Source organism: Tachypleus tridentatus, chromosome 8, assembly GCF_004210375.1.
Source record: "Tachypleus tridentatus isolate NWPU-2018 chromosome 8, ASM421037v1, whole genome shotgun sequence".
Taxonomy (NCBI): Eukaryota; Metazoa; Arthropoda; class Merostomata; order Xiphosura; family Limulidae; genus Tachypleus; species Tachypleus tridentatus.
In genome coordinates this window covers 151,206,003-151,218,615 of record NC_134832.1, presented here as the reverse complement: position 1 = coordinate 151,218,615, position 12,613 = coordinate 151,206,003, and positions in this window count along the sequence as shown.

The following is a 12,613-nucleotide window of genomic DNA, read 5'->3' as shown; positions in this document are numbered from 1 at the left end:
GTTTATTTTTTAGTGTCATATTGTCAGTATTTCTGATGATACTCCTTCCTTCTGTTATATCGTATCATTTTGTTTGTATATCTGATTTCTTCCATCAGTTATTTCGTATCATTTTCTCAGTACATTCGATGATACTTATTCCTTTTGTTGTTTACAATTTCGTGTCATTTTGTCAGTATATCTCATGATACTTCTTCCTTGTGTTATTTATATTTCGTATCATTCTGTCAGTATACCAGATGTTACTTATTCCTTCTGTTGTTTATTGTTTCATATCATTTTGTCAGCATATATGTTGATTCGTATTTTTTTTCTGTTGTGTTTTATTTTGTATCATTCTGTCAGTATATCTGATGATATTTCTTCTTTCTGTTGTTTATTATTTCGTGTGATTTTGTCAGTATATCTGATGATACTTCTTCATTCTGTTGTTTATTATTTCGTATAATTCTGTCAGTATATCTGATGATACTTCTTTCTTCTGTTGTTTATTCTTTCGTATCATTCTGTCAGTATATTCGATGATATTAATTCCTTCTGTTGTTTATTATTTTTTGTCATTTTTTCGGTATATCTGATGATACTTTTTTTTTCCTTTTGTTGTTTATTATTTCGTATCATTCTGATAGTATATCTGATGATACATCTTCCTTTTTTTGTTTATTATTTCGTATCATTCTGTCAGTATATCAGATGTTACTTATTTCTTCTGTTGTGTATTATTTTGTATCATTCTGTCAGTATATCTGATGATACTTCTTTCTTTCTGTTGTTTATTCTTTCGTATGATTCTGTCAGAATATCTGATGATACTTCTTCCTTCTGTTATTTTTATTTCGTTATTCTGTCAGTATATCTGATGATACTTCTTCCTTCTGTTTATTTCTTATCATTCTGCCAGAATATCTGATGATACTTCTTCCTTCTGATATTTCTTATCATTTCGTCAGTATATTCGATGATACTTCTACCTGCTGTTGTTTTTTATTTCGTGTCATTTTGTCAGTATATCTCATGATATTTCTTTCTTCTGTTATTTATTATTTCGAATCATTCTGTCAGTATACCAGATGTTACTTCTTTCTTCTGTTGTTTATTCTTTTGTATCATTCTGTCAGTATATCTGATGATATTTCTTCCTTCTGTTGTTTATTATTTCGTATAATATTGTCAGAATATCTGATGATACTCCTTCCTTTTGTAATATCGTATCATTTTGTCAGTATATCTGATTTCTTCCTTTAGTTATTTCGTATAATTTTCTCAGTACATTCGATGATAATACTCCTTTTTCTCTGTTGTTTAAAATTTCGTATCATTTTGTCAGTATATCTGATGATACTTCTTTCTTCTGTTGTGTATTATTTTGTATCATTCTGTCAGTATATCTGATGATACTTCTTTTTCTGTTGTGTTATTATTTTGTATCATTTCTGTCAGTATATCTGATGATAGATCTTTTTTTCTGTTGTTTATTCTTTCGTATCATTCTGTCAGTATATCTGATGATACTTTTTTCTGTTATTTATTATTTTGTATCATTCTGTCAGTATATCTGATGATATTTCTTCCTTCTGTTGTTTATTATTTCGTGTCATTTTGTCAGTATATCTGATGATACTCCTTTTGTTTTGTTATATCGTATCATTTTGTCAGTATATCTGATTTCTTCCTTAAGTTATTATTTCGTATAATTTCTCAGTACATTAGATGATAATACTTCTTTTTTTTCTGTTGTATATTATTTCGTTTCATTCTGTCAGTATATCTGATGATACTTCTTCCTTCTGTTGTTTATTATATCTTATCATTCTGTCAGTATATCTGATGTTACTTCTTTCTTCTGTTGTTTATTCTTTCGTATCATTCTGTCAGTATATCTGATGATACTTCTTCCTTCTGTTGTTTATTATTTTTTCATCATTCTGTCAGTATATCTGATGATACTTCTTCTTTCTGTTGTTTATTATTTCATATCATTCTGTCGGTATATCTGATGATACTTCTTTCTTCTGTTGTTTATTCTTTCGTATTATTCTGTCAGTATATCTGATGATACTTCTTTCTTCTGTTGTTTATTGTTTCGTATCATTCTGTCAGTATATCTGATGATACTTCTTCATTTTGTTGTTTATTATTTCGTATCATTCTGTCAGTATATCAGATGATACTTCTTCCTTTTCTTGTTTATTATTTCGTATCATTTTGTCGGTATATCTAATGATATTTCTTCTTTTTTTGTTTTTTATGTATTATTATTCTGTCAGTATATCTTATGATAATTCTTTCTTCTGTTGTTTATTATTTCGTATCATTTTGTTAGTATATCGATGATATTACTTCCTTCTGTTGTTTATTTTTTTATAGTGTCATATTGTCAGTATTTCTGATGATACTCCTTCCTTCTGTTATATCGTATCATTTTGTCTGTATATCTGATTTCTTCCATCAGTTATTTCGTATCATTTTCTCAGTACATTCTGATGATACTTATTCCTTCTGTTGTTTATAATTTCGTGTCATTTTGTCAGTATATCTGATGATACTTCTTCCTTCTGTTATTTATATTTCGTATCATTCTGTCAGTATATCTGATGTTACTTCTTCCTTCTGTTGTTTATTGTTTCGTATCATTTTGTCAGTTATATGTTGATTCTGTATTTTTCTGTTGTGTATTATTTTGTATCATTCTGTCAGTATATCTGATGATACTTCTTCATTCTGTTGTTTATTTTTCGTATATATTCTGTCAGTATATCTGATGATACTTCTTTCTTCTGTTGTTTATTCTTTCGTATCATTCTTTCAGTATATCTGATGATATTAATTCCTTCTGTTGTTTATTATTTTTTATCATTTTTCGGTATATCTGATGATACTTTTCCTTTTGTTGTTTATTATTTCGTATCATTCTGTTAGTATATCTGATGATACATCTTCCTTTTCTTGTTTATTATTTCGTATCATTCTGTCAGTATATCTGATGATACTTCTTTCTTCTGATATTTCTTATCATTTCGTCAGTATATTCTGATGATACTTCTTCCTTCTGTTGTTTATTATTTCGTGTCATTTTGTCAGTATATCTCATGATATTTCTTTCTTCTGTTATTTATTTTTCGTATCATTCTGTCAGTATATCTGATGATACTTCTTTCTTCTGTTGTTTATTATTTTTTGTATCATTCTGTCAGTATATCTGATGATATTTCTTCCTTCTGTTGTTTATTATTTCGTGTAATTTTGTCAGAATATCTGATGATACTTCTTCCTTTGTAATATCGTATCATTTTGTCAGTATATCTGATTTACTTCCTTCTGTTGTTATTTCGTATAATTATTCTCAGTACATTTGATGATAATACTCTTTTTTTCTGTTGTTTATTATTTCGTATCATTTTGTCAGTATATCTGATGATACTTCTTTCATTTGATTTTTATTATTTCGTATCATTCTGTCAGTATATCTGATGATATTTCTTCCTTCCGTTATTTCTTATCATTCTGTCAGTATATCTGATGATACTTCTCCCTTCTGTTATTTTTTTTATCATTCTGTCAGTATATTCGATGATAATTCTTCCTTCTGTTGTTTATTATTTCGTATCATTTTGTCGTTATATCTGATGATAATTTTTCCTTCTGTTGTTTATTATTTTGTATCATTCTGTCAGTATATCTGATGATACTTTTTTCCTTCCTTCTGTTATTTCGTATCATTCTGTTAGTATATCTGATGATACTTCTTCCATCTGTTGTTTATTATTTCGTATCATTCTGTCTGTATATTTGATGATACTTCTTCCTTCTGTTATTTTTTCGTATCATTCTGTCAGTATATCTGATGATACTTCTTCCTTCTGTTGTGTATTATTTTGTATCATTCTGTCCGTATATCTGATGATACATCTTTCTTCTGTTGTTTATTCTTTCTGTATGATTCTATCAGTATATCTGATGATTCTTCTTCCTTCTGTTATTTCTTATCATTCTATCAATATATCTGATGATACTTCTTTCTTCTGTTGTTTATTATTTAGTGTCATATTGTCAGTATATCTGATGATACTTCCTTCCTTCTGTTATTTTGTATCATTCTGTCACTATATCTGATGATACTCCTTCCTTTTTTTATTTCGTATCATTCTGTCGGTATATCTGATTTCTTTTTCCAGTTATATCGTATCATTTTCTCAATACATTCGATGCTATTTATTCCTTCTGTTATTTACTATTTCGTATCATTCTGTCAGTATATCTGATGATACCTTTTTTCTGTTGTTTATTATTTCGTATCATACTGTCAGTATATTCGATGATATTAATTCCTTCTGTTGTTTATTATTTCGTGTCATTTTGTCGGTATATCTTATGATAATTGTTCTTTTTGTTGTTTATTTTTTCATATTATTCTGTCAGTATATGTTATGATAATCTTTCGTTCTGTTGTTTATTATTTCGTATCATTTTGTCGGTATATCTAATGATGATTTTTCCTTCTGTTGTTTATTATTTCGTTTCATTCTGTCAGTATATCTCATGATATTTTTTCCTTCTGTTATTTCGTATCATTCTGTTAGTATATCTGATGATACTTCTTCCATTTGTTGTTTATTATTTCGTATCATTCTGTCAGTGTATTTGAAGATACTTCTTCCTTCTGTTATTTCGTATCATTCTGTTAGTATAGCTGATGATACTCCTTCCTTTTGTTATATCGTATCATTTTGTCAGTACATCTGATATCTTCCTTAGTTATTTCGTATAATTTTCTCAGTACATTCGATGATAATACTTCTATTTTCTGTTGTTTATTATTTCGTATTATTCTGTCAGTACATCTGATGATTCTTCTTCCTTCTGTTGTTTATTATTTCGTATCATTCTGTCAGTATATCTTATGATAATTCTTCCTTCTGTTGTTTATTATTTCGTATCATTGTGAGAGTGTATCTGATGATACTTCTTCCTTCGATTATTTGGTATCATTCTGTTAGTATATATGATGACACTTCTTACTTCTGTTGTTTATTATTTCGTATCATTCTGTCATTATATCTGATCATACTTCTTTCTTCCGTTGTTTATTATTTCGTATCATTCTGTCAGTATATCTGATGATATTTCTTCCTTCTGTTGTTTATTATTTCGTGTCATTTTGTCAGTATATCTGATTTCTTCCATTAGTTATTTCCTATCATTTTCACAGTACATTCGATGATACTTCTTCCTTCTTTTGTGTATTATTTTGTATCATTCTGTCAGTATATATGATGATACTTCTTTCTTCTGTTGTATATTATTTCGTATCATTCTGTCAGTATATCTGATGATACTTCTTCCTTCTGTTGTTTATTATTTCTGTGATCATTCTGTCAGTATATCTGTTGTTTATTCTTTCGTATCATTCTGTCAGTATATCTGATGATACTTTCTGTTGTTTATTATTTCGTATCATTCTGTCAGTATATCTGATGATACTTCTTCTTTCTGTTGTTTATTATTTCATATCATTCTGTCGGTATATCTGATGATACTTCTTTCTTCTGTTGTTTATTCTTTCGTATCATTCTGTCAGTATATCTGATGATACTTCTTTCTTCTGTTGTTTATTGTTTCGTATCATTCTGTCAGTATATCTGATGATACTTCTTCATTTTGTTGTTTATCATTTCATATCATTCTGTCAGTATATCTGATGATACTTTTCTTCTGTTGTTTATTCTTTCGTATCATTCTGTCAGTATATCTGATGATATTTCTTCCTTCTGTTGTTTATTATTTCGTGTAATTTTGTCAGTTCATCTGATGATACTTCTTTCTTCTGTTATATCGTATCATTTTGTCAGTATATCTGATTTCTTCCTTTAGTTATTTCGTATCATTCTGTCAGTATATCTGATGATACTTCTTTCTTCTGTTGTTTATTATTTTGTATCATTCTGTCAGTATATCAGATGATACATCTTTCTTCTGTTGTTTATTCTTTTCGTATGATTCTTTCAGTATATCTGTGATAATTCTTCCTTCTGTTGTTTATTATTTCGTATCATTCTGTCAAAATATCTGATGATACTTCTTTCTTCTGTTATTTTTTATCATTCTGTCAGTATATCTGATGATACTTCTTCCTTCAGTTATTTCTTATCATTTCGTCAGTATATTCGATGATACTTCTTCCTTCTGTTGTTTATTATTTCGTGTCATTTTGTCAGTATATCTGATGATACTTTTCTTCTGTTGTTTATTATTTTGTATCATTCTGTCAGTATATCTGATGATATTTATCTCTTCTGTTGTTTATTATTTTGTATCATTCTGTCAGTATATCTGATGATATTTCTTCCTTCTGTTGTTTATTCTTTCGTATCATTTTGTCAGTATATCTGATGATACTTATTTTTCTCTGTACATTTATGATTTTGTTGTTTATCATTTTGTTAGTCAGTATATCTGATGATAATTCTTCCTTCTGTTGTTTATTATTTCGTATCATTCTGTCAGTATATCTGATGATACTTTTTTTCTCTGTTATTTATTATTTTGTATCATTTTGTCAGTATATCTGATGATACTTCTTCCTTCTGTTTTTTATTATTTCGTTTCATTCTGTCAGAATATCTGATGATACTTCTTCCTTCTGTTATTTTTTATCATTCTTCCAGAATATCTGATGATACTTCTCCCTTCTGTTATTTTTTTTATCATTTCGTCAGTATATTCGATGATAATTCTTCCTTCTGTTGTTTATTATTTCGTATCATTTTGTCGTTATATCTAATGATAATTTTTCCTTCTGTTGTTTATTATTTCGTATCATTCTGTCAGTATATCTGATGATACTTTTTCCTTCTGTTATTTCGTATCATTCTGTTAGTATATCTGATGATAATTCTTCCATCTATTGTTTATTATTTCGTACCATTCTGTCTGTGTATTTGATGATACTTCTTCCTTCTGTTATTTCGTATCATTCTGTTAGTATATTTGATGACACTTCTTTCTTCTGTTGTTTATTCTTTCGTATCATTCTGTCAGTATATCTGATGATATTTCTTCCTTCTGTTGTTTATTATTTCGTGTAATTTTGTCAGTATATCTGATGATACTTCTTCCTTCTGTTGTTTATTATTTCGTATCATTGTTTCAGAATATCTGATGATACTTCTTTCTTCTGTTGTGTGTTATTTTGTATCATTCTGTCAGTATATCTGATGATACATCTTTCTTCTGTTGTTTATTCTTTCGTATGATTCTATCAGTATATCTGATGATTCTTCTTCTTTCTGTTATTTCTTATCATTCTGTCAATATATCTGATGAGACTTCTTCATTTTGTTGTTTATCATTTCGTATCATTCTGTCAGTATATCTGATGATACTTCTTCTTCTGTTGTTTATTCTTTTCGTATCATTCTGTCAGTATATCTGATGATATTTCTTCCTTCTGTTGTTTATTATTATTTCTTCCTTCTGTGTTATTTTGTCAGTTCATCCGATGATACTACTTTCTTCTGTTATATCGTATCATTTTGTCAGTATATCTGATTTCTTCCTTTAGTTATTTCGTATCATTCTGTCAGTATATCTGATGATACTTCTTTCTTCTGTTGTGTATTATTTTGTATCATTCTGTCAGTATATCAGATGATACATCTTTCTTCTGTTGTTTACTCTTTCGTATGATTCTTTCAGTATATCTGTTGATAATTCTTCCTTCTGTTGTTTATTATTTCGTATCATTCTGTCAAAATCTGATGATACTTCTTTCTTCTGTTATTTTTATCATTCTGTCAGTATATCTGATGATACTTCTTCCTTCAGTTATTTCTTATCATTTCGTCAGTATATTCGATGATACTTCTTCCTTCTGTTGTTTATTATTTCGTGTCATTTTGTCGGTATATCTGATGATACTTTTTTCATACTGTTGTTTATTATTTCATTCGTATCATTCTGTCAGTGTATCTGATGATATTTATCTTTTCTGTTGTTTATTCTTTCGTATCATTCTGTCAGTATATCTGATGATATTTCTTCCTTCTGTAGTTTATTCTTTCGTGTCATTTTGTCAGTATATCTGATTTCTTCCTTTAGTTATTTCGTATTTTTCTCAGTACATTCTGATGATAATACTTCTTTTTTTCTGTGGTTTAAAATTTCGTGTCTTTTTGTCAGTATATCTGATGATACTTCATTCTTCTGTTGTGTATTATTTTGTATCATTCTGTCAGTATATCTGTTGATACTTTTCTCTTCTGTTGTGTGTTATTTTGTGTCATCCTGTCAGTATATCTGATGATAGATCTTTCTTCTGTTGTTTATTCTTTCGTATGATTCTGTCAGTTTATCTGATGATATTTTTTTTCTGTTATTTATTATTTTGTATCATTCTGTTAGTATATCTGTTGATAATTCATCCTTCTGTTGTTTATTATTTCGTATCATTCTGTCAGTATATCTGATGATACTTCTTTCATCTGATTTTTATTATTTCGTATCATTCTGTCAGTATATCTGATGATACTTCTTCCTTCTGTTATTTCTTATCATTCTGTCAGTATATCTGATGATACTTTATTTCTTTCTTCAGTCTGTTACTTTTTCTGTTATTTCGTATCATTTCTGTCTGTATATTTGATGATACTTCTTCCTTCTGTTGTTTATTATTTCGTATCATTCTGTCGTATATCTGATGATACTTCTTTCCTTCTGTTGTTTATTATTTCGTATCATTCTGTCAGTATATCTGATGATATTTTTTCCTTCTGTTATTTCGTATCATTCTGTCAGTATATCTGATGATACTTCTTCCTTCTGTTGTTTATTATTTCGTATCATTCTGTCAGTATATCTGATGATACTTCTTTCTTCTGTTATTTTTTGTATCATTCTGTCAGTATATCTGATGATACTTCTTTTTTTCTGTTGTTTATTCTTTCGTATCATTCTGTCAGTATATCTGATGATTTTCTTCTTTCTGTTGTTTATTATTTCGTATCATTCTGTCAGTATATCTGATGATACTTCTTCCTTCTGTTGTTTATTATTTCGTATCATTGTGTCAGTATATCTGATGATACTTCTTCTTCTGTTGTGTTTATTTTGTATCATTCTGTCAGTATATCTGATGATACTCTCTTTCTGTTGTTATTTTTCGTATCATTCTGTCAGTATATCTGATGATTCTTCTTCTTTCAGTTATTTCGTATCATTCTGTCAGTATATCTGATGATATTTATTCCTTCTGTTGTTTATCTATTTCGTATCATTCTGTCAGTATATCTGATGATACTTAATTCCTTCTGTTGTTTTTATTATTCTTCGTATCATGATTTGTCTGTTATTTTTTTTATCATTTTGATATATCTGTTGATAATTGTTCTTTTGTTGTTTATTTTTCATATTATTCTGTCAGTATATGTTATGATAATTCTTCCTTCTGTTGTTTATTATTTCGTATCATTTTGTCGGTATATCTAATGATGATTTTTCCTTCTGTTGTTTATTATTTCGTATCATTCTGTCAGTATATCTGATGATATTTCTTCCTTCTGTTGTTTATTTTTTCGTGTAATGTTGTCAGAATATCTGATGATACTCCTTCCTTTTGTTATATCGTATCATTTTGTCAGTATATCTGATTTCTTCCTTTAGTTATTTCGTATAATTTACTCAGTACATTTGATGATAATACTTCTATTTTCTGTTGTTTAAAATTTCGTGTCATTTTGTCAGTATATCTGATGATACTCTTTTCTTCTGTTGTATATTATATCGTATCATTCTGTCAGTATATTTGATGATACTTCTTTTTCTGTTGTGTGTTATTTTGTGTCATCCTGTCAGTATATCTGATGATAGATCTTTCTTCTGTTGTTTTATATTTCATGTCATTATGTCAGTATATCTGATGATACTTGTTTCATCTGATTTTTATTATTTCGTTTGATGCTGTCAGAAAATCTGATGATACTTTTTTTTTCTGTTATTTATTATTTTGTATCATTCTGTTAGTATATCTGTTGATAATTCTTCCTTCTGTTGTTTATTATTTCGTATCATTCTGTCAGTATATCTGATGATACTTCTTCCTTCTGTTATTTCTTTTTATTCTGTCAGTATATCTGATGATACTTCTTGCTTCTGTTTTTTTTTCTTATCTTCCAGTATATCTGATGATACTTCTTCCTTCTGTTATTTCTTATCATTTCGTCAGTATATCCGATGATACTTCTTTCTACTGTTGTTTATTATTTCGTATCATTCTCTCAGTATATCTGATGATACTTCTTTTTTCTGTTATTTCTTATCATTCTCTCATTATATCTGATGATACTTCTTTCTTCTGTTGTTTATTATTTTTTATCATTCTGTTTGTATATTTGATGATATTAATTCCTTCTGTTGTTTATTATTTTTTGTCATTTTTCGGTATATCTTATAATACTTTTTCCTTCTGTTGTTTATTATTTCGTATCATTCTCTTAGTATATTCGATGATACATCTTGCTTTTTCTGTTTATTATTTTGTATCATTTTGTCGGTATATCTAATGATATTTCTTGCTTTTGCTGTTTATTTTTTCGTATTATTCTGTCAATATATCTTATGATGATTCTTCATTCAGTTGTTTATTATTTCGTATCATTTTGTCGGTATATCTAATGATAATTCTTCCTTCTGTTGTTTATTATTTCGTATCATTCTGTCAGTATATCTGATGATATTTCTTCTTTCTGTTGTTTATTATTTCGTGTGATTTTGTCAGTATATCTGATGACCTTTCTTCATTCTGTTGTTTATTATTTCGTATAATTCTGTCAGTATATCTGATGATACTTCTTTCTTCTGTTGTTTATTCTTTCGTATCATTCTTTCAGTATATTCGATGATATTAATTCCTTCTGTTGTTTATTATTTTTTGTCATTTTTCGGTATATCTGATGATACTTTTTCCTTTTGTTGTTTATTATTTCGTATCATTCTGTTAGTATATTCGATGATACATCTTCCTTTTCTTGTTTATTATTTCGTATGATTCTGTCAGTATACCAGATGTTACTTATTTCTTCTGTTAGGTATTATTTTGTATCATTCTGTCAGTATATCTGATGATACTTCTTCTTTCTGTTGTTTATTCTTTCGTATGATTCTGTCAGAAAATCTGATGATACTTCTTCCTTCTGTTATTTTTTATTATTCTGTCAGTATATCTGATGATACTTCTCGCTTCTGTTATTTCTTATCCTTCTGCCAGAATATCTGATGATACTTCTTCCTTCTGATATTTCTTATCATTTCGTCAGTATATTCGATGATACTTCTACCTGCTGTTGTTTTTATTTCGTGTCATTTTGTCAGTATATCTCATGATATTTCTTTCTTCTGTTATTTATTATTTCGAATCATTCTGTCAGTATACCAGATGTTACTTCTTTCTACTGTTGTTTATTATTTTGTATCATTCTGTCAGTATATCTGATGATATTTCTTCCTTCTGTTGTTTATTATTTCGTATAATTTTGTCAGAATATCTGATGATACTCCTTATTTTTGTAATATCGTATCATTTTGTCAGTATATCTGATTTCTTCCTTTAGTTATTTCGTATAATTTTCTCAGTATATCTGATGATAATACTCCTTTTTTCTTCTGTTGTTTAAAATTTCGTGTCATTTTGTCAGTATATCTGATGATACTTCATTCTTCTGTTGTGTATTATTTTGTATCATTCTGTCAGTATATCTGTTGATACTTTTTCTCCTGTTGTATGTTATTTCGTATCATTCTGTCAGTATATTTGATGATACTTCTTCCTTCTTTTATTTCGTGCATTTTATGGGTATATCTGATGATATTTCTTCCTTTTGTTGTTTATTTTTTCGTATTATTCTGTCAGTATATCTGATGACCTTTCTTCATTTTCTTGTTTATTATTTCGTATCATGTCGGTTCATCTGTGATATTTCTAGTATTATTCTGTCATGATATGTTATGATAATTTTTCTTCTGTTGTTTATTATTTCGTATCATTCTGTCAGTATATCTGATGATATTTCTTCCTTCTGTTGTTTATTATTTCGTGTCATATTGTCAGTATATCTGATGATACTCCTTCCTTCTGTTATATCGTATCATTTTGTCAGTATATCTGATTTCTTCCATCAGTTATTTCGTATCATTTTCTCAGTACATCGATGATACTTATTCCTCTGTTGTTTATAATTTCGTATCATTTTGTCAGTATATCTGATGATACTTCTTCCTTCTGTTATTTATATTTTCGTATCATTTTGTCAGTATATCTGATGTTGTTTATTGTTTCTATCATTTTGTCAGCATATATGTTGATTCGTATTTTTTTTCTGTTGTGTATTATTTTGTATCATTCTGTCAGTATATCTGATGATATTTCTTCCTTCTGTTGTTTATTCTTTTGTATCATTCTGTCAGTATATCTGATGTGTTTATCATTTCGTATCATTCTGTCAGTATATTCGATGATATTAATTCCTTCTGTTGTTTATTTTTCGTGTCATTTTGTCGGTATATCTGATGACAATTATTACTTCTGTTGTTTATTATTTCGTATCATTCTTTCAGTATATCA